Source organism: Macrobrachium rosenbergii, chromosome 1, assembly GCF_040412425.1.
Source record: "Macrobrachium rosenbergii isolate ZJJX-2024 chromosome 1, ASM4041242v1, whole genome shotgun sequence".
In the NCBI taxonomy this organism is placed as follows: domain Eukaryota; kingdom Metazoa; phylum Arthropoda; class Malacostraca; order Decapoda; family Palaemonidae; genus Macrobrachium; species Macrobrachium rosenbergii.
In genome coordinates this window covers 42,930,008-42,951,037 of record NC_089741.1, presented here as the reverse complement: position 1 = coordinate 42,951,037, position 21,030 = coordinate 42,930,008, and the positions used below count along the sequence as shown (strand labels likewise).

Below are 21,030 nucleotides of genomic sequence, written 5' to 3'. Positions count from 1 at the left end.
TATTATTATTATTATTATTATTATTATTATTATTATTATTATTAGTACAAGTCTACGTAATTATGCGTCATTACTGACATTCCTAGGCAGAACAGTAAGAGATTATTATGTTATTATGTATTATGTATTATTATATTGTGTTATTATTATTTCATCCAACAGCTAGGTATTGATTTAACTTTAAAAGAACAAAATTGTGAATATAGAGCCTAAATCCCATTAACAATTTTAAAATAATAATAATAATAATAATAATAATTAATAATAATATAATAATAAAAATTAATAATAATAATAATATAATAATAATAATAATATCAGTTTCCTGATAACTCATACTCTCAGAATTTGTCACTGAAATCTTATGGAACCTGTAAACTGAAATCTTGTGGAACCTAGTTTGGTTCTAAGATAACTTAGAAAAAACTCAAAATTCTATGAAAGACAAGCAATTTTTTTTTGTTTTTTTGTTTTTGCAAAAATAACTAAAGTAAAAAATTCACTGTTTTGACAATGTTACTAAGATGAGCAGTTTCGTTCACAAGGAAAAAATAAAAATCTACTAAAGATAAGCGGTTTTTTCACAGAATTATCAGTCTTGACAATCTTAATAAAATGGGCAGTTTCGTTGAAAAGATAAAAAAAAAAAACGCTCTCGGAAATCAATGAAAAAGAGTATAGGCCTAAAGGAGCAGTTTTGCTCAATAGATAAAAAAAAAAACACTAAAAATCTACGAAAGATAAGCGGTTTTTTTTCACAGAATAATCACTGTCTTGCCAATCTTAATAAAATGGGCAGTTTCGTTGGAAAATCAATGAAAAAGAGTATAGGCCTAAAGGAGCAGTTTTGCTCAAAAGATAAAAAAAAAAAACACGAAATCTAAGAAAGAAAATTCATAGGTCTAGGATCAGGGGAAAAAAAAAAACTCTAAAACTGAGAAGATAATAAAAAACTCTTCATGGGGAATCCTTCTGATCAAACAAGAAACTAGACCATAAAATTGCCAAGGATCTAAAGGAAGATATCCTATAATTTAAGGATATTTTCGTAAATACTAGAATTGTGGACCATCAGAAGATTTAAATCATTCCTCCCTGGATTTCAATGACAACTTGAACAATGGCTGACATTTTCAAGGTTGTGCAATAGTCTCATTCAAGAAAAAAAATTAAATTAGTAAGATTAATATATTTATAACCTGGCGAGAGAGACACGCTAAGAAAATTAATCTGTCTTAAACTCAAACAAAATATAACGATTCACGATTGTTAGTGAAAGCATTGTAATCACTATTCATAAATGCCACCATAAGTTAGGTAACAACCGAGTAATTGAATATTCATACTAATAAAACATGCAAACAACGACAAATATAAAAATATAAACACATTAAGTAGTTGAGAAACCATCATTATCACAACCCAATTTAACTTTTTTTTTCTCTCCAACAAGGCCTGGTCATCATTACACAAGCTCAGTGAAAAGTTCTCGGATATATAAACAGTTAGGACGGTGGTGAAACCATTTCTCAATAGGAAATGGCATTATCTTTATCCACAGGCTATAGCAACTATCAAAAAAGGTTTTTTGGTATGTGAACTATTGCAAAACGATGTAGCACAGCCATACCGTCACAAAATTGGCGGTAATTTGGTTTAATGCTCAGTGGATGAAATGAAAAGCAATAAATTACTGTATATACTATTGGAGGTATAATTTTTTTTCAGCAAGTTTGGATGGTGTTAAAAAATGCGTGTCTACATTATTTCATATCTGGCGAATACGTTTTACACTAACGTATAGGCCTAGTTGGAAGTCGTCATTTTGACCTCAACCCCTGTTATTTTGCTGTATTGAACGTTCAGTATTACGGTAAATTACAACTACTCAACTCTAAAAGTCTATAGCCTAACATGGAATCCAGCTTTAAACAGATCAGTTCATATCAAAATACCTCTAGACGCAAATCCTGTCAGGAGTTTTGTCTACCGTGGTATCAAACAAGATTTGAGAGATAGGCAATGAGGTTAATACAATGCAAGGAACTGGGTCACAAGTACTACGCAAAAGAACGCAGGGACCCATCCTGTGTTATGGGTTGATAGCCTACATTTCAGTATTAAGCTGTTTACATGACCTGTTGACTTAAAATACTGGAAAATTTTTATAATATGAACGTAATGTTTGTGAAAAAAAAAAATCCAGCAACAAAAAAGAGCGTACATCCACTTTTAAACACCGAAGAGGAACAGGTCAGCTTGCTAGCCGAGGGTCATCAACAAGCACGACTTTTATGTTGATTACTTTTGCCACAAAAAACACCTATCTAGAAAAACAACCCAGGACTACTGCTGAAACATTATTTAATCATATAAAAATTTGGCATATAAATGATTGAACCGATGATGGCCACCGAAGAGAAATGCGTCAATCGTTTAATCATTCAATTTACATCCGGGAATTTTTGCCGTAACAACGAGAACGCCTGAACGAAATAGAGATGCATTCGAACGCCCACACGAAATTCGTCGTTTTCAGACTAGCCAATGACATGAGAAACGTGTTGAAGGCCCGCAACAACTTTCTACTGCATCCCGAGGCACATAGACCGAACCTCTGGCTGGTAAAGATCGGTACCAGTTCAAACCAGTTACAGCTCCTGGCCACGAGACCCAAATCCTCGAAGAGGGTTAGGCGGTACATTGATAAAAGGTAAAAAGCAAAGTTTATTCAATTGTTCAAATATCCTCACGTATGAGTGTTTCAAACGAGCACGCTTACTCTCTCTCTCCTCGCGTTACAACAAGATATTTTCTTTCACCGTTTTCTTTCATTATACCTACAGTTCCATGAAGTGTAGTCGGCAGTCTTCCAAGAAATCCCGAGAGAAATAATAATAATGGGTTCGCGACCGTGGATTGAGGATTATTTGCCTCGTCGAGGCCCTATTCTGACAATACTGTTTCAGCATGAATGATTGTATCAAGAAATTTTGGCCGAGAAGCCAAGCACTGGGGCAATCTCAGCCATTGACCGAATGGGACAGTGGAAAAGGGCAGTCGGAGAGATTAAACAGCAAGTTCAAAGAGAACCGGAAAATAAAAGTAAAAGGATCTAAAGGTTAAGACGAGGAGAAACCCCCGCAGTCGCACTGAGAAGTAAAAGTTAGAAGAGGCAGGAAGAAAGATGGGAGAAACGAAGCAGGAATGGAGAGAAAGTAATAGACTAAAAAGTGGGTGCGGAGTTGCAAACACCCTTCAGACATGTCTACAGTGCACCACATGAGGTATACTAATAGCGCCTCTCTCTCTCTCTCTCTCTCTCTCTCTCTCGATGTGTGAACCACAATAGTCGTCAAAATACCAGGTACATAACTTACGGGCAACATTAGGCCTACAGCCCAGCCTGGCATAAAACCCTACTTAATGTAAACAACCCAACTGCCGCAATTTACAAAGATTATCACCCACGTTTGTTGCTGCAACTTCCGCTAATATGCCTCGGGAACATTGTGCATTGCCATCCGTTCCTGAGAATTTGAGATCGCATTTTCTCATAAGTAAGAGATTCCGGCAATCTTCCGAGAGCGTCTGTTGTGTGTGGGAGTGGATTGCAAAAGAACGTTTATTTATCTATCTATTTATTTGTTTATCTAGCTTATGCAGAGTATCCTGGTATCTTTAGGAGTTACTTATTATTCTATGACATATTAAAACCACACACGTGTTTAACATTTGAATGCATATAATATTTCAACGTACACATGTGACGTAAGTATTACTTACAGTCTTGCCGACAAAGTCACGAGGAGGTGCCAGAAAGCACCAGACACTGTAATACATCACCGAATTTATCAGAATCGCCTACCATTGAGAGATTATGCGAGACTTAATACCTCGAAACTTATCGCAGTGCATGATAATGCCGAAAGGCATTCAACAGGAAGTTTCACCACTGAACACACTGAACATTTGTGATATTTCTCCGATAAAACGCATGGCACACAATTTATCATAACCCAGTTATGAAGAGCTGTGTATTCGTAATTGGTTGACTCGCATATCGACAGTACTTAGCCGTTTGAAAATAAAACGAAAGTTAAAAACACACACACACACACACACACACACGTATATATATATATATATATATATATATATTCTATATATAAATTCTGATAACATTCTTTCATAAGAACCGTTACATGCACCTTAAGATTATCTTCCATGAAATCCAGAGAAAAAGGATAATAATTTGATGAACGATGGATTGAGGATTATTACCTAGTCGAGGCTCCACCTCTTACTTACATGATCTATCTCGGAATGAGTGAATTAGTCATTAAATTTAAGCTATGCAGCCAATCACTGGGGCACTTTCAGCCATTCAGTGCCTAGGACAGTGAAAGGTTGGAGTTGGAGTAATTGAGAAAACCCCACGGTTGCACACAGAGGGATTAGCAAGTTAGAAGAAAAAAACGCATGTATGGAGAGTAAGTAAATGGCTAAAAAGTGGATGCAGCTACGAGCCGAAGGGACGTTTCAACCTCTACTTGCAAATGCCTACAGTGCACCACATGAAGTACATTGAGGGCACTAATGTTCTCTCTCTCTTTCCGTGTCTGACACGCAACAACGTCATAATACTAGGTACGAAACTTACGGGCAACATACGCCAGTAGCCCCTACTGATATGAACCTCGATTAAATGTAAACAAACCAACTACCGGATTTACAAACATAACACCAACGCTCACTGTTGCAACTTCCGGTCGTATGCCTTCGAGCATAATGTGCATTGCGATTAATTCCTGGGAATTAAAGCTAGCATTATTCTCATAAGTAAGATTCGGGTATTTCTTCTGAGAGTGACTGGCGTGGGTGTTGTGGGTGGGGAAAAGAGGGATGCAGTAGAACGCTTTATTTTCTTACTTTTTTTATGTATGCAGTTTTTCCTGGCATCTTTTTATGAGTTACCTATTATTATATGGCAAATTAAAGCCATACACGTGTACAATACTTGTGTATAATATCTGAATGTATATATATAATATTTAAACGTATGTGCATTAGTATTACTTAAATGCAGTCTCGGCGGCAAAGTCGAGACGCGATGCCAGAAAGCACCAGCCACTGTAATACGTCACCATGCTTATCCGAACCGCTTATGCGCTTGCGATTGAGAGATTATGCGAGATTTCATTCCTCGAAATTTACCGCAGGGAATAATAATGCCTTTCGGCATTCGAGCGGAAGTTGCACCACTGAACACTGGCGATATTTTTCAGAGAAACGCACAGTGCACAATTCATGATCCAGTTAAGAAAATCAGTCACTTCAAAACTGGCTGATCTCTGAATCGACTGTATTTATGTGGTTTGGAGATTAAACTCAAGTTATTTACCTTCCACTCATCTATGCCATTGAGATATTAGATAAGCACCCTGATATATAACAGTTTTCTGTCCTTCGGAATCCAAGGTTTCTCTCTCTCTCTCCCGTCCTGACATAGGATAACAGATGGAAGGTGGGGTGCTTTTACGTCAGCTGACTGGGGCTAATAATTTTAAAGTTTTACTTTCCGCTTTACATGCTTCTCTCTCTCTCTCTCTCTCTCTCTCTCTCTCTACTCTCTCTCTCAGTAAATGACTTATCCAGCATTTCCACACTGTCAGATAATTTTTATTTTCCCCATAAGTATTTAATTCTACCTTTAACCACTGACTTTCCTCTCTCTCTCTCTCTCTCTCTCTCTCTCTCTCTCTCTCTCTCTCTCTCTCTCTCTCTCTCTCTCTCTACGAAGTTAAAGAGATCGTATCAACATATTGTGTGTTGTCAAGGTTAGACAATTCCGACCCATCCTCAACACAATCTCGCAAAGCAGACACGCCTCTAAAGACTTTTTATCCATTAGCATTCTTCGTCACTCAAGCGCAGTTAATAATAATAAAAAAAAACCAGTTGAGTCCTCGCTGAACCTGCTGTTGGTCACGGATATCTAGAGAGAACTTAACTACAATACTAAGTACCTCAAAATTCGTACTTATGACCGTGTTTGAATACAAACACACCGTGCCGATAGTTTGCATTTCCAGCACATGCGCAGACGCGATCTTAATGCAAATTTTAGTACAAAGGTCGGCATCCTACAAGGTTAGGTACTATGCCCGCGTGCGAGCTTTAGTTTCTCTTGAAATTAGGTCTAATGCCGACCTTCAGCGGGGCATCTAAGGGGATGAATTAGTTTACCTAATAGCTAGAGCAGTTTCTCAATCTTCGTACGGCCAACTTGAGTTCCCATGGCCCTTTTGACTTACTGAATCTTATAATATAGTACGATTGTATAGTTTAGATAGTACTATGTACTAGAAACTTTTACTCCAGTTGTAAGTCAAAGGGCATCATAATCTGAATAGAAGGTTTATTTGAAAAAACCCACAAATATTCATATGACAACCAGGGATCCATGTATACAATCAGCATCTTCCTTCAAGGCTTTTCTATGGGATCACTGCGACTGGCGCAGGCCTGCCAACATGAGAATGTCTGGTCCCAACGTAGTCAGGGCTCAGAGCGACAGGCAGGTCGCCTCTTTTGAATCTTTTCTCGATACCGGGGTGATTTCAAGTCTGACAGTTGAATAATAACCTGCCTAAAAGGACAGTTACCCTCTGTTTCCCAACAAGCTGCCAGAGGAAGAGAGGACGCTAGGCAACATATTTTGATCGTGGTAAGTAAATTTGCTTCCGTTTTTATTTTGCTTCGTAACACGTGTCTCGTTGGGCAGTACTTTGCTGTTTATCCTTCGTTTACCAGAACAGGGTTTATGGATTATTTGTGGATATTCCTGTTCCCAGCGAATATAAAAAACACGAAGCAGCAATTCAAGTATGATCATTGGACCTGTATTTTTTTTTCCGTGGGGACACCCTTCCCCCGTGTCTACATTTTTCTAATCTTGTCCTGTGGTCCTGTGGCCCATGAAACCTGCTCATGGCCCACGCTGAGAAACCCTGATCTAGAGGACATCAGATACGCAATAGAGAGAGAAAAGCTTTGCATTTACTGCTTAGGTCTAGCTGTCTGGCGTCACAAGTCTATGGTCATAAATGACATTCCTTGCTCATTGACTAAGAAAAAATTGAGGTAGGAAGTGATCTGTGAAATGGTTTGTATAACTACTCTGATTTGTTTTCGCATTTATATGAGATATCTTCGCACCCACAAGGTTTAGACTTAATGTCGTGCTGTCTATCGCTTCCTTCGGATTTAGGCCTAACACTTTTTTCCACCCCCACCCCCCCTTCTAATTGTCTTTTTCTTCCTAGTTTTTCCTAGCCTGTGCTGGATAAAAACACTGGATCACTCATCCGTCTGGTTTTTGCAATGAGACTAATGTTTAACAGCAAAATTTCATATACGTCCATCCTCAATCTCCAAGCCGGCCTTAGACGTGTACCCCAAATTTCTGTCCATCCCCAAAGGGCCTATCCCCATCCCATGCCCGTAGGGACTCCGTTCAGTCTCCTCTGCGTGTTTGTACCCAACTTCCAGCCAGGTTGGTGTGCTTGTCCCGGCTACCTGTGCTTGCAATGGAGACTTCTTGCTCTCCGGGTCTGGGAATGGGATCATTTTCCCTGTCCACCGTCTCCATGCAAGGCGTTTTGAACAGTCCCTCCCCACAACCTATATAGTATAGTACGATGGAAGTGTTTCCAACTGTTATTGAGTTTTCCTTACTTATTCCGGCATCTGGGTCAGTTCTATCCAACTACAGTTGTTTAGACCTTCACTAAGCCCGTAACTATAGGTAACACCATCTATACGTTACAGTATCCTTTTTAAATTCTTCACCCATTATTCTTAATATGACTTGAATAAATAAATTAGCGAAGAGATCTTGTGGTGTGACACAGCTTTCTAAAACCTTCTAAGCTTTCATTTTCAACCAGTATAACTGGTTGAATGTGAAAGTTATTATTAGCATCGTCGCATTATTATTATTATTATTATTATTATTATTATTATTATTATTATTATTATTATTATTCACGTTTTTTACATTGAAGAATACAAAAATTCTGCCGACTGGCGTTAAATATACAACAGAATCCCCTTTTTACGAAACATGAAAAACAAATCGAGCCGATTATACATAAATACACGTGAAACTAACACCAGATGAAATATTTTATACAGTAAAATTCATTTGAAATAGCTCAGAAAATTTTAGGCTTCAAGACATTCAACAATTTGGATTAATCTGACACGGAAGAACAATTCCAGCCTCTCTCAACATCCTTCGAAACTCACCACAAGAAGTCTTTTCGAAATCAATTTAATGGAAACGCATAACCTTGCATTTATACTACATGAAATTCTGATACTTCGATTGTGAAATTTCACCCTGACTAGAGTAAACAACAGCCTGAAAAAAAAAGATATATATTATGTATACCAAACTACCTTACCTTGTAAACAGTACAAACTCGACAATTTGTTAAACGTTGGGGAATCCAGTTTACGTTGGCTCCGGCAAAATGTTTTGAAACGGGGTCTAGAGTTCACTTTCCAAAGCGCCATTCTAGGCTTAAGAGAACAACGCCAATTTAAAAACACCCTTTCACTGACCATGTTTTTACAGTACTGTCCTTCTCGTACTTCGAACGGACTTGACCTGCAATCTGCGAATTTTTGTGCGTGAAAGGGGATGAAACCAGATTCGAACAACTATCGGTCTAGTCGACAATTAGCAATTGTGTAGTTACACTGTTGAAGTTAGGTTTCATTGTATAGGTCGTAATTGTTGTATTGTACTTCTTTTTCATATGGTAAGTTTACTTTTCAAGTTCTCTCACATTAAATTCATATATACATTCCCGCTTTGCATCTTAAATTATAGAATTGTGAGTTCCAAGTACGTGTATTATATCGGTCTACGCTTGTTTGATAACACGAGAACAATTTTCCTTTATTGGTTTTTCCTTGATTTTTAGTCCCTTGCGTGTGGTTTGAATCTGATGTCATTAATCACTGGTAATAGTATCAATCAGTTGTTTATGCGAGCATGCTATACACAACACACATATAGGCTACTGATTAGCAAATGGTGTGAAGAATGAGTGAAGCGAACAAACAGGCCTTACAGTAGGCTATCTCCATTTTTGGCTGCCACTCCATGATTTAGGATGAGCAGGTAAACTGTGCTTGGCATTTCTGAGTAATTGACAATACCTGGTGTTGTATTCGACACCAATCTTTTTTATTCTGGAATCATAATATGGCGCCGGAACAAGTGTTTTTCTCAAGGTCTATATTTACAGCGATGATCGTGTTGGTGTCAACCACTGTTGGAACAGTTTTTGGATATCTCCAACTTCCGGTATCTTTGTCTTACAGCCTCCGTAGGATGGCTATTTCCGTCTTTACACCTTACATGGTGTACTATAGGTATTCCACCTTTAGTATCATCATCATTGTACTTCATCTCTAATTTCTGGCTCTGTTTAACCTAAATTTCTTAAAAAAAAAAAAAAAAAAAAACAATCTATCCTCATGCCGGCAATATACCAACAAGGGAGGACTCTTGCTTCTAGAGCAGCCTGTGAAAATTTTCCTAGTGCTACTCGCTTGTCTGAGCACCATCTATATTCAGTCGCGCTTCCAAGCACTCAAGAAATGTTTTATTCCCTCCACCGCAAAGCCGTGGAACGGGCCTCGTATGAGTGCGATGAATATCGATGCTCACAAGTTCAAGAGAGCCCGTAATGTTACTTTAGAGCGCCTATAGACCATAACTGAACCTTTTTTTACTATTCAGGACAACTAGGCCTAAGCGCGTAGAACCATAACTGAGCCGTTTTACTTTCCAGGGCAACTAGGCCTATCTCTGTGGCTGCGTCTATTCATTCGTTGTAGGTATTCTGTTCTTGAAAGCTTGGTTCTTGAATAGTAGAATTTTAATAATAATAATAATAACTTCTAAAGTAAGAAAAAAGAAGCGTTATTAAGTCCAGATTCCACCATTTTTCTGCCTACTGAGGATTAATTGCATTCGCTTTGTCTATATTCTTGGCCGGAACACGTGGCCGCCGAAGTCCTTGGGTTTGCGGTATGTGAAGCCTATATTTGGATTATGTTAATTATGATACTCTTATTGGTAATTATGATACGCTTCCCTTGCGTATATCATTTCGATATACGTGACACACTTCCGGCTTTAACGAGAGCGTATGTCCATTTAATTTCTTCTTTATTTAGCTATATTTATCTAAATTCTTTTCCATTGTATTTATTTTCAGTTTGTTGCAACAACAATCTACAATGGATCGTGACTTGGCGTCCCAACTCTTATATTACAGTCATTTTTAGGTCTTGAGATAATAATAATAATAATAATAATAATAATATGTAATAAGCTTTTCATGCATGTATAGAACAGGTATAGCATAGACATCATGCATCCACACTGATTCACGCATACGCAAAACGCCACAGTGCGCATGCATCATGCGCATCCTTTTTTTCTTCTTCTTTTAAACAAGAGGGCAGGTAATTCAGCCGCCATAAATCAGACCGGGAAAGAACCAGCGACAAAGACCCACTTGAGCCTTTTTATCTCCGAGCCTGGAGAAGAAAGATATGCCTTGATGGCAGACAGAACCGTTCCCTAGTCCCTAGTTATTTAAGGTGATTCCGAGAAGTCACTGCAATAACGAGAGTCATGTTCGGTCTAGTGGTGGCGGTTATTCATCCGTTATTTTGAGGCAGAAGCGACGATTTCTCGTTTTTTTACGCTTCGTCGGGACACGTTTGGGATGTCGTAATGGTCACGATTGATGTGATTTGCGAAATATCCTTTCCCATATCTTTTTTTTCCCTCACACCGGTTCTTACCAGGATCCCAGCGCCAATATGGCGTCTTTGTTGCTTGCAACCGATCGTCAAGGTTTGCTGGAGGTTTCATTATTTTTCGTTTCAGGTAAAGTACGTTATATGTATGGTCAATCCTCCTCATGCAATTATATTAAACTTTTTAGACTATTTCTACTCTATATATAGTACTATCATTTACGCTACTCTGTTTCAATATCCTATTATAGGCCTACATTTATCTAACAACTTATTAATAATGACTGACATCGCCCCTTGCTCTTCACTCATTCAGGATATTGCAGAGAACTCCACATTCTGGAAGCCAAAGGTCATTATCATATGATCCATAATGATGGCGGTGTGAAAAACATTATCCAGCCTGACAAGCACTTATCATTTTCTTCCGCCATGAATAAGAAACAAGAGGAAATGACATGCTGTGGTGCTTTCGAAAAACACCGTTATAACTCTCTCTCTCTCTCTCTCTCTCTCTCTCTCTCTCTCTCTCTCTCTCTCTCTCTTGCTGTCCTACGTCCAAACCTGCTTTTAATGTAGTGACTCGCAAGCAATCGCAAATCATTATTCACATTCATTATTAGGAAAAGTTGAGACCAAAAGCATTGGTCAACGTTGGGAAGTAAACAAAATTATATTTAGACTGATTAATTCTTTAATGAGTAACTGGCGTTACAACACACGTGGTCACAGGCCTCGATTCTCACAGACTTTCATCCGAAGCAGACCACCTCTCAGTATTGCCATCACCAGAGCACCGGGTTTAATTCAAAGGCGTGGTCTCATATAATCCCGTTTTCTGTTATCTCTCGCTGTATAATCTTGCCGAAATAACTCATGAAATACCCAACGTGGCACTTCCATTCTACCCCCACCGTCGGCCTCTTGGAGGGACAATGTGGCTGGAATATTGCCCATGTGGCAACGTCCTGAGGCGGATCTTCCTCTGCAGGGGAAAGGGAGAGAAAAAGCTTCCTGAACAATTAAAAAAGGAAATAGCAACTGCCGTTTCTTGCCACTTACGACATTTCAAGGGGATGAGGCAGTTTTTTCTTACTTTATTTTTTTTTTACCGAGAAGAGAATTCCTTCGTGACTGAAAGCGTTCATTCATAATAAAGAATATTACTAAGAATATACCAGGAGAAATATTTCATACTCAACCGGCAATTAAGTAAGAATGCCCACGCACACACACGCACAGAGAGAGAGAGAGAGAGAGAGAATCACTCTAAACTAGTACTTAACAAAAAACAACAAACAGAGAGAGAGAAATGCTCAAAGCCAACATTAATAAAAGCACAATACACAAAGAGAGAGAGAGAGAGTGTGTGTGTGTGTGTGTTAAGATGGGAGAGCGCTGAAGACAGGATTAAGCTCACTCACTGAATCCCTCCGATAAAAAACAATTTCACGCCATTGTGTTTCTGAAATCAAGCGAAGACATTGCAGGCAACAACAAAAGGAGATAACAAAAGCATTAAAGAATGGAATATGTAAATAACTAAAGCTGCTTACGCTACGAGTTAAAAATTAAGGAAGCAAATCTAACAGTTAACACTGAATGAATGACAAAAAGTGAAGTTAGCGATAGACTAGGCATATGTAATCAGTTGACAATGAAACACGGAAACAAATATATAGATAACAATGAAAAAAGCAAAATATTAATTTAACAATGACGCAAATACACAAAAATCCACAAAATCTCAGTTGGCCACGAAATTATAAAAACATAAGTTCTGCAAACGGCAAAACCCGGAGGAAAAAAGCAAAACAACCAAACGAAATTATTCAGGCGCACGGGATCAAATCCACTCCACCCCTTTTGCCTTCAATTACCTTGCAAATGCGCTTGTTTACGAAGGGGTGTTCATGTCGTGATCTAAATATTTAGGTTAGATGCATACAGATCACCTTGAATATATATACCCACTGTCTGTTGATTCTCTGAAAGTTCACGTGAGTCGTTTTCAACTGATTTTCAGGTTTTAACTTTTTTGAGTGGAGGGATTCTGGTTGACTAGTCTCACACACGGACGCAGTTTGTGTGCAAGTGTGTGTGTGTGTGCGTGTGTGTGGCCACTGTATAAAATCATGTTTTATTCGATGCTAAATTGTGCAGAACTTTATTACAGGAAACGCGTACAGTACATGCATTAGACGACCAAAAGAGCGTCCGAGAATAAAATCACGCTGCTGTTATTTTTAAATTTAATGCTGGACATGACTTTGAAACTCCAGGACATGGGTTGTTTACACCAACAATAACCAGTTGTTGGTTTGTGCGTATTTTGTGTGTCGTCATTTTGTCGTGAAGTTCAGGGAGTGACATAATACCAAATTTATGTTATTCGCAAGCTTTATTCCACAGACTTCGTTCTTTTTACCTTAGACTATAGGTCTAAGAATTTCTGTTTTGTAAATGCCTTACATCGTGTTATGGTTGATTTTGTATGTAGTATATTTTTTTAATTCATTTATTTACTACTGAGCATCTGTGTTTATATAATGTTTCTATACTAGGGCTACAGAAATAAATATAAACAATATCTGGTTTGTTTTACCTCTAGACTCAGCGGATGGTAGCAGAGCAACCAATCCACGAAACCGCCAAAGCCTAGGCCCGGAATCAGCAAGCAGAAGATCCTGAATACCAGTTGGCATCTTTTCAAGTAAGTAATCCTTTCTTTTTTACATAATTCTCCTCGGGCTTGGGCTAGGTATGGGCAGTAGACCGAGGCCACGTAGATAAAGAAAGCCTTCCCCCTCGGTATCGGCCTAGTTTCTGTGGCACTTGTTAGTGAAATTCAGAAATGTGCTCACTTGTCGTTTTACAGGTAATGGAGATTCATTCAGTGAGCATGATGACTTATATGTCAGAAACCATCATATATTAACTAAAAATAAAGTAGATTTTGTTATTGCTCAAGTTCAGCAAGAAAGAGAAATTGCGAAGGGAAATAATATTCGTTTATAGAGGCTCAGAGTTGGAACAGTAAAATCATACTGTCATGACATGAAGCATGCGTCTTAATCCATGTGGAAAGAAATCAGAAATTACTGTTTAAGCAACTAAATACTGACCAGAGAAAGAATGAAGTGAATAAAATGTAAAATTAGGACCAAGGTTGACTGGAGAATCTTAGTGACGAGAAAATTGTACAGTATACGCAGAGCTCAGTGAGAATCATCTCCATTAGGACTGACTAAATTCAATGTCTTCTGGGGTAAGTGCACGAGAAAGTTCTTTTGAATAGCACGAAGTAGGAAATCCTAATTAAAGAAGAGTTTATTTCCTGGAAAGAAAAAATCTTATCGGGCACGTGCTCAGAATGTGCTGAAAATGATGTTTGTGCGAAAAATAAATATGCGTGTCTTCGTTAATTATATTTTCAGGTTCATTTTAAGTTATTTGAATAGGAGTAAAGTGAAGAAAATGGTGTCTTTTTTTTTTTTTTTAACTAGCCAGTTCTCTCTCTTTACCCCTCTGATGTATTTGCATAAACATATTTGGAGTAGTGTGTACACATTAACCCTATCCTTATCACAAATATAGTCTCTCTCTCTCTCTCTCTCTCTCTCTCTCTCTCTCTCTCTCTCTAAGAATAGTTGCTTTTTAAAACCCTTCATAACTGTATTTAAAATCACGTTTACCTCGATCGACATCGACAGTGAACTCCAACCCAGTTCTCTCTCTCTCTCTCTCTCTCTCTCTAAAAATAGTGGTTTTAAAACCCTTTATAACTGTCTTTAAAATCGTGTTTACCTCGATCGACATAGTGAAATGCAACCTCTCTCTCTCTCTCTCTCTCTCTCTCTCTCTCTCTCAACCGCGTAAATGCTTCAGCTGGACACAAATCCACAAAACCATACGTTTGTCTTTGGCGAACGAAGGAAAATAGACGCATGACTGACACCCATAAATGCGTGAGTCTATTAAATGTCGTATTGACTCCTGGCAAATCACAGCGACGATTCGCCATAGTGATTTTTGAAGTCTCAACCCGGAAATTGTTAACGCTTTCTGGTGGGTGAACAAGATGGTCTGTGTTGAGCCTTGGTTTTAGTTGTCCTGCGTTTTGTACATTTTCCCGTTTTTGGTTTTGTTTTATTTGTGTGGTTCCCATCTTCATTTTCTCTGCGCTTCTTCTTCTTTGTTATTATTTTAGTTATATTTTACTTCTTTTTAGCTGAGTTAACTTGTTTCCTTCTCAAATGACTTGATTTTACTTACTTCCGATTGTTTATTTGTTCGTATATGCCTATTCCACTGCTTTTGGCCTACTGATGCATATCGGAATATTGAGGAAACGGTCTTTCCCGGTCTGGTACTAAAAGGCCAGGCTAGTACTACTGAACCACGTGTATATACGCGCGCGCGCGCGTGTTTGTGTTTTGATAAACACATTTATTTATTTGTTTACTAAGTCTGTTTACTTGCTGAAACATTCAACGTCAAGGAACCCGAGTGTCGTGTGGTACCTGGCAATTCTTGTAATTTGGGTGCGTTTCTCAAGCTCCATACACCCCTGTATTTTTAGGTAACTGTACTCTGTAATAACAAAATTACTCCTCTGGTCAGCTTTCATGCAGTAGGGAGGGAGGAGGAAAGAAGGGAAGGGTGAGGTGAGACGGTAACGGGTTGGACATGTAGCAGTCAGTTTCTTACCATTTGCTTCGTCTCTGTTTCCCTTGAGTTGGCTGCTTCTCAATTTTCGTCGTATTTATTATTTCTTTCATTAACGTAGACGCCGACTGACGGCAAAGGAAGCCTAATGCCCATGTATACCACATTTTTCTGGCATCTTGTAGCATTTGGGCACCAAACCAGCATCATATAACCGATATTTATAGTGACACTGAATTCAAGTACGTTGACGTCAATACCAGTCCACAGATTTTGCCGCCAATTCTGGCTACTTTGGCGCAAATCTGACCAATTGGGATGCTAGCCTGAAAATGATTCTCGTGAAGGAGCACCTCCTCAAAGATTTTTGTTTTTCTCTCTGTCTTTTTTTTTGGCCAAGCGTTATTTTCACTGACCACACCTTATTTTCACTTTTTGGTCAAGTCGTACGAATAACTCGGCGTTGCAGAAACTGCTTTCCTTTATTGCTGAGACAGAGAACTTCCTGGAGTTTTTTTTTTTGTGTATTTTTTTATCGAAATAATTGTCAGTGTACTTTTCGCTGGGACTGTAGATTATTATTATTATTATTATTATTATTATATTTATTATTATTATTATTATTATTATCTTGTATAATGTATATAAACCGTTATAATCACGCTGCTATTGTATGTGTTTACCAAACTATGAATATTGCCCAATTATTGCTCAATATTAACGTAGAAGAACAAAGAATTTTAAGGAAAACTGAGAATACTCAGTATGAAATTAACTGGAGTGATGGAGCCATCCTATTTAACAGGACATTATTATTATTATTATTATTATTATTATTATTATTATTATTATTATTATTATTATTATTATTGTTATTATTATTATAAAAGCTTCCACTGAATAAAAAAAAGCCATGAGATACTAAAAAAAAATTGTATTCCATTAGAGGTTGGGTTTTCATGATTGAGGAAAAAAAAGCGTGGTTAATTTTCGCTGACAGACCAGGAAAGATTCGTACACGGATATGAGATTCCTGAATCTCGCTTCGACCAAGGCTTCCTGGAAGTTTGTTAAAGCCAAGGCATTGTGGAATCTCGTTTCGACCTGGAATCTGGCTTCGTAAAGGGAGTCCGGGAACCTCGTTTCATAAAGGGAGTCAGGGAATCTCGTTCATAAGTGGAGTCCTGGAATCTCGTTTCATAAAGGGAGTCCGGGAATTTCGTTTCATAAAGGGAGTCCGGGAATCTCGTTTCATAAAGGGAGTCCGGGAATCTCGTTTCACAAAGGGAGTCCGGGAATCTCGTTTCATAAAGGGAGTCCGGGAATCTCCTTTCACAAAGGGAGTCCGGGAATCTCGTCCATAAGGGGAGTCCGGGAATCTCGTTTATAAGAGGAAGTACTGGAAGCTTGTCGCGAAAAGTGTGTCCTAGAATCGTTTCGAAGAAGGCGAACTGGAAAGGTTTTCAAGTAGAGTACTGGAACATATTCCAAGAAGGTCCTGGAATCGTTTCGAAGATGGCGAACTGAAATAGTTTCAAATGGGGAGTACTGGAATCTTGTTGTGAAAGGCGAAAAGAATGCCCAGGAATCGTTTCGAAGATGTGAACTGGAATGTTTTCCAAAGGAAGTTCTGTATTATGTTCCAAGAAGAGGGTCCCGGAACCTTTAAAAAAAAAAAGTTCACTAGAATCGTTTCAAAGGAGTCCTGGAATCTTGTTACGAAAAGCGAGTCCAGGAATCGTCTCGAACAAGGCTAACTTGAATAATTTCCAATATATTCCAAGAAGATCCTGGAATCGTTTCAAAGGGGGAGTCCTGGAACCTCTAGTCCGAAAAGTGAGTCCTGGAATCGTTTTGAAAAAATGACGCACTGGAATCGTTACCAAGCGGCGAGTAGTAGTACTCCTTCCAGTAGTATCCTTCCCAGGAGGGGGAGAGAAGCAGGGGGGAGGGGGGTCAAATCTTGGCAAGCATCCCACTGCCCTCCATTAAACCACCCTGCTTATCAGGGTTATATAAATCACTGGCCCTCGACCCCTGGAAAGGTCGGGGATACTCAGAGATTAGTGAAATGAGGAGAAACTGGAATAGAAATAAAGATATAATATTTATATATATATATATATATATATATATATATTATATTTATCATATATATTGTGTATATATATATATATATATATATATATATATATATATATGTATATATATTTATATATATATTAAAATATATATACAGTATATATATTATTTATGTGTGTGCGCGCGCGCGTGCGTACGTGTTGCCACTAGCGAGGAGTTCTTATCGGAAATCTTATCTGAACACAAACTCAAATCGATTTTCCTGTGTGCCAAAACTTTCGAGGGATATTAAGAGACTTTCTCGCAGGGAATATGAACCTGTCCTAAAAGAAATGGCAGGTAGTGCCTTATAATGATTTTAGGGCATAAGTTTTAGTTGGACATTATTATTATTATTATTATTATTATTATTATTATTATTATTATTATTATTATGACATTTCAGTTGACTGATAGAGAACTGTGCTTTACATTCATTTCTTTTGTATTTTTTGCTGAATTATAATGAAACGTATTGTCATTCTCATTAATTCTTACCTAATAGAGAGAAAGGCATGTTGGATATTCATATTATCATTATTATTATCATTATCATCATCATTGTAATTTAAACGAGAGTAGTCATCATTATATTAGCATTCTGACTTGCCATTTATGTCCTCCAGTTTCCTGAATTTTGAATAATTTTTTTTTTAAACTTCTCCTTTCTTATAAGACAAACTTTTCACTTAGAGTTGTTTTATTTTTATTGTTGTTAGATATAGCTGGCCTTGTGTCAAAACAACCACTAAAAGTGGACTGAATTAAAAAAAAAAAGAAAAACAACTTTACTTCCTTCTACACATAACCTTAAACAATACAAGAACAACCGTTGTTTCGATTTGTTTGGGATTTTGCTGCTTTTTTTTATCTGCACGGGCTCTTGCTCCATAAGCAGTCAATTTTACGGGATACAAGTCAGATTAATTGAAGTTTAGGGCTTAGTCCTAAATTCGTTGCAAGATGGTAGCATGGTAGAATGTATGTATCTTTTCGTATTTTGGGGCAAAATTGAAAGTTTGTGCTTTTTTTTGCTCTTGTGAAACCAATTTACCGAACATTCGTTACTTTGATTAGCTAGATACATTGAAAGAATAGTTGTTAACAAGTTGAAATATTAGCAGAAAGATGCTACCAAAATAATAATGTATTTCTGTATTGTAAAATTGTAGTGCTTCGTAACATCGTTTTACGAACAAGCGTAAAGGTATTCTCGGCATAAATTGTACAAAGGTACGTAAAATGTAATAATAATAATAATAATAATAATAATAATAATAATAATAATAATAATAATAATAATAATGGTGAAGGAATCCAGAGTGGTGTAAGTGTAGATATATATAAGAAATATATATATAAGCGAGAGCTTTCGAGAACCTGACCGATTCTCCTCAATACACTGACACCACTGTGGATTTCTTCACCATTTTAGTGACTCAAGCTATTATCAATTTTTGTGAATAATAATAATAATAATAATAATAATAATAATAATAATAATAATAATATGAGAAACAGCACTACGCTCAAGAGACGCCAGGAAATACGCTCGTGTGGTCTAGATTACATGAGGGATACAGATGTTGTTTGGTATCGGTTATAAGAACCCTTTAAACGAAAACATCCGCTAGGATACGAGATAAGACCTCCGTATACCTATTCGTTATTCTGAAAGAGCAGCGAGGGATTAAGTCGTTTATCGTTTAACTAACCAGCGAATTCATTCGTTAGATTAATTTAGTGAATGTGACTAGTGAATTCACTGAAACATTCGTCAGTTGGTTTGCGTAACTGGCGTCTGTCTAGTACAAACTCGACTAGATTGGAGGCAGTTTGGAAATGAAACTGTCTTATTGTTGGTTTTTGGCTCTCTCTCTCTCTCTCTCTCTCTCTCTCTAGATAAGAACATGCTATTCTGCGGAAACTGAGGAAGTTGATGGTCTTGTTTGCCTGTTGTTCTGAATAAGCACAGATTTTTAATAATAATAATAATAATAATAATAATAATAACTTCCAGCAGTAAATTAAAAGTGTTTCTCTAGCGACTGGTTACATTTTCTAGTCAGGACACGAAGAGTTTACTTTAATTAGTACCATCGGTCTAATCTGAGGTCTCATTCGCTCTCTGTAATACAAAACTTTCGGAATACGCCTTGGATATTTGTATTCGTCAAACGTCCATTCACTCATCAGTGCATACTAACAAAGAGGCTAACTTCGTCATGCAACTTCAAAAGTCCTTGATGTTAAAAGATTCATTACAGTGTCCATTGCTTATACAATGCCACTCTAAGATGCGCGAAACCAGAATGTTAAGCGCTGGAGCGCCGTGGTAATTAGGCCGAGCAGGAAAATTGGCGGGAAATGCCATGAACGCTATAGATTCCACTAAAACTTGATTTGACTTAGCATCCTGGCCCACTCAGCCTGCGATGGGAAGTGGAAAGCTCGTTGTAATGAGAAGCAACAATGGCGCACTAGATAATACATTCCGGTTCAAACCGGTTAAACCCCAGCGTCGTAACCGCTTGCAAAATCAGAAATCGTATCAGAAAGGGTTCTCATCTACATTCAGTACGAAGCAACCCGGTGTCACCGTAAAATATACCCCTGAATCAATCTATGCAAGCCGCCGTCTTGGTGAATAGAGAACTGTTTTGCTAATAAGGTAAAGGCGTTATGGGGATTGGTCAACTGTTGCCTTGCTGCATACGAAGCCTCTATAAGCCTCTCTCTTCTTTAGGTCCTGTCCTAGACCGAGTCTCGGTTGGATGGAACCAGTCCTTCGGAATAACAGTGTCTTGATCTGTACGGTATTGAAGGGTTTCCTCTTATTTTCTGTTTTCCAATGAAGATTACTGACTGAGGTTCTGTCATTTTCTATTCTTATTTTTATTATAAGATGGATAATATATATTGAGGATTATATTCACCTGTCAAAATGAAAGAGTAGTACTATGAGCTAGGGCTCATTTGAAATCAGCGATGAGAAGTAATTAAAGATTTAATTGGTATAGCAAGACAGGTCATAAGAAATAATACTGCATCTCGTGGTTTGACGTCATTCTCAGACGAGTCGTACAATAAATCGCAGAAATATACATATAAATCTTAGACGCAGTCAAAGGTCCAGAAAACTTTTGACTCAGCCACATGGGCACATTTTCTCTCGTAAGACTGTAGACATCATTACTTTTAACATAGGTTAGGCTTATAGCGTGTACACTACAATCCTTTTAAATCATATCTACGAAAACTCGACAATAGTCCTGCAAGCATAACATTCTGATAAACCTACGAAATAGATAGTACTAAGTATATTACTCGTTAGAATCCTTACTAAAATTGCTTGCGGCAGAATCGTTTTGGCCCGTGTGATCGCATGAG

General features: G+C 37.8%; 1 protein-coding gene across 2 annotated transcripts in view; it reads left to right on the top strand.

The window, feature by feature from the left end:
- LOC136827940 (bumetanide-sensitive sodium-(potassium)-chloride cotransporter-like) overlaps positions 1–21,030 on the top strand; it is an 88,207-nt gene that overhangs the window by 3,227 nt on the left and 63,950 nt on the right. The window contains exons 1-2 of one of the 2 annotated variants that reach the window (XM_067085681.1): positions 6,583–6,730; positions 13,463–13,564. The gene's annotated coding sequence lies outside the window, so the exon portion shown is untranslated. Of the gene's footprint in view, positions 1–6,582; positions 6,731–13,462; positions 13,565–21,030 lie in introns of those variants that run through there. The other variant, XM_067085769.1, reaches the window with a different exon arrangement.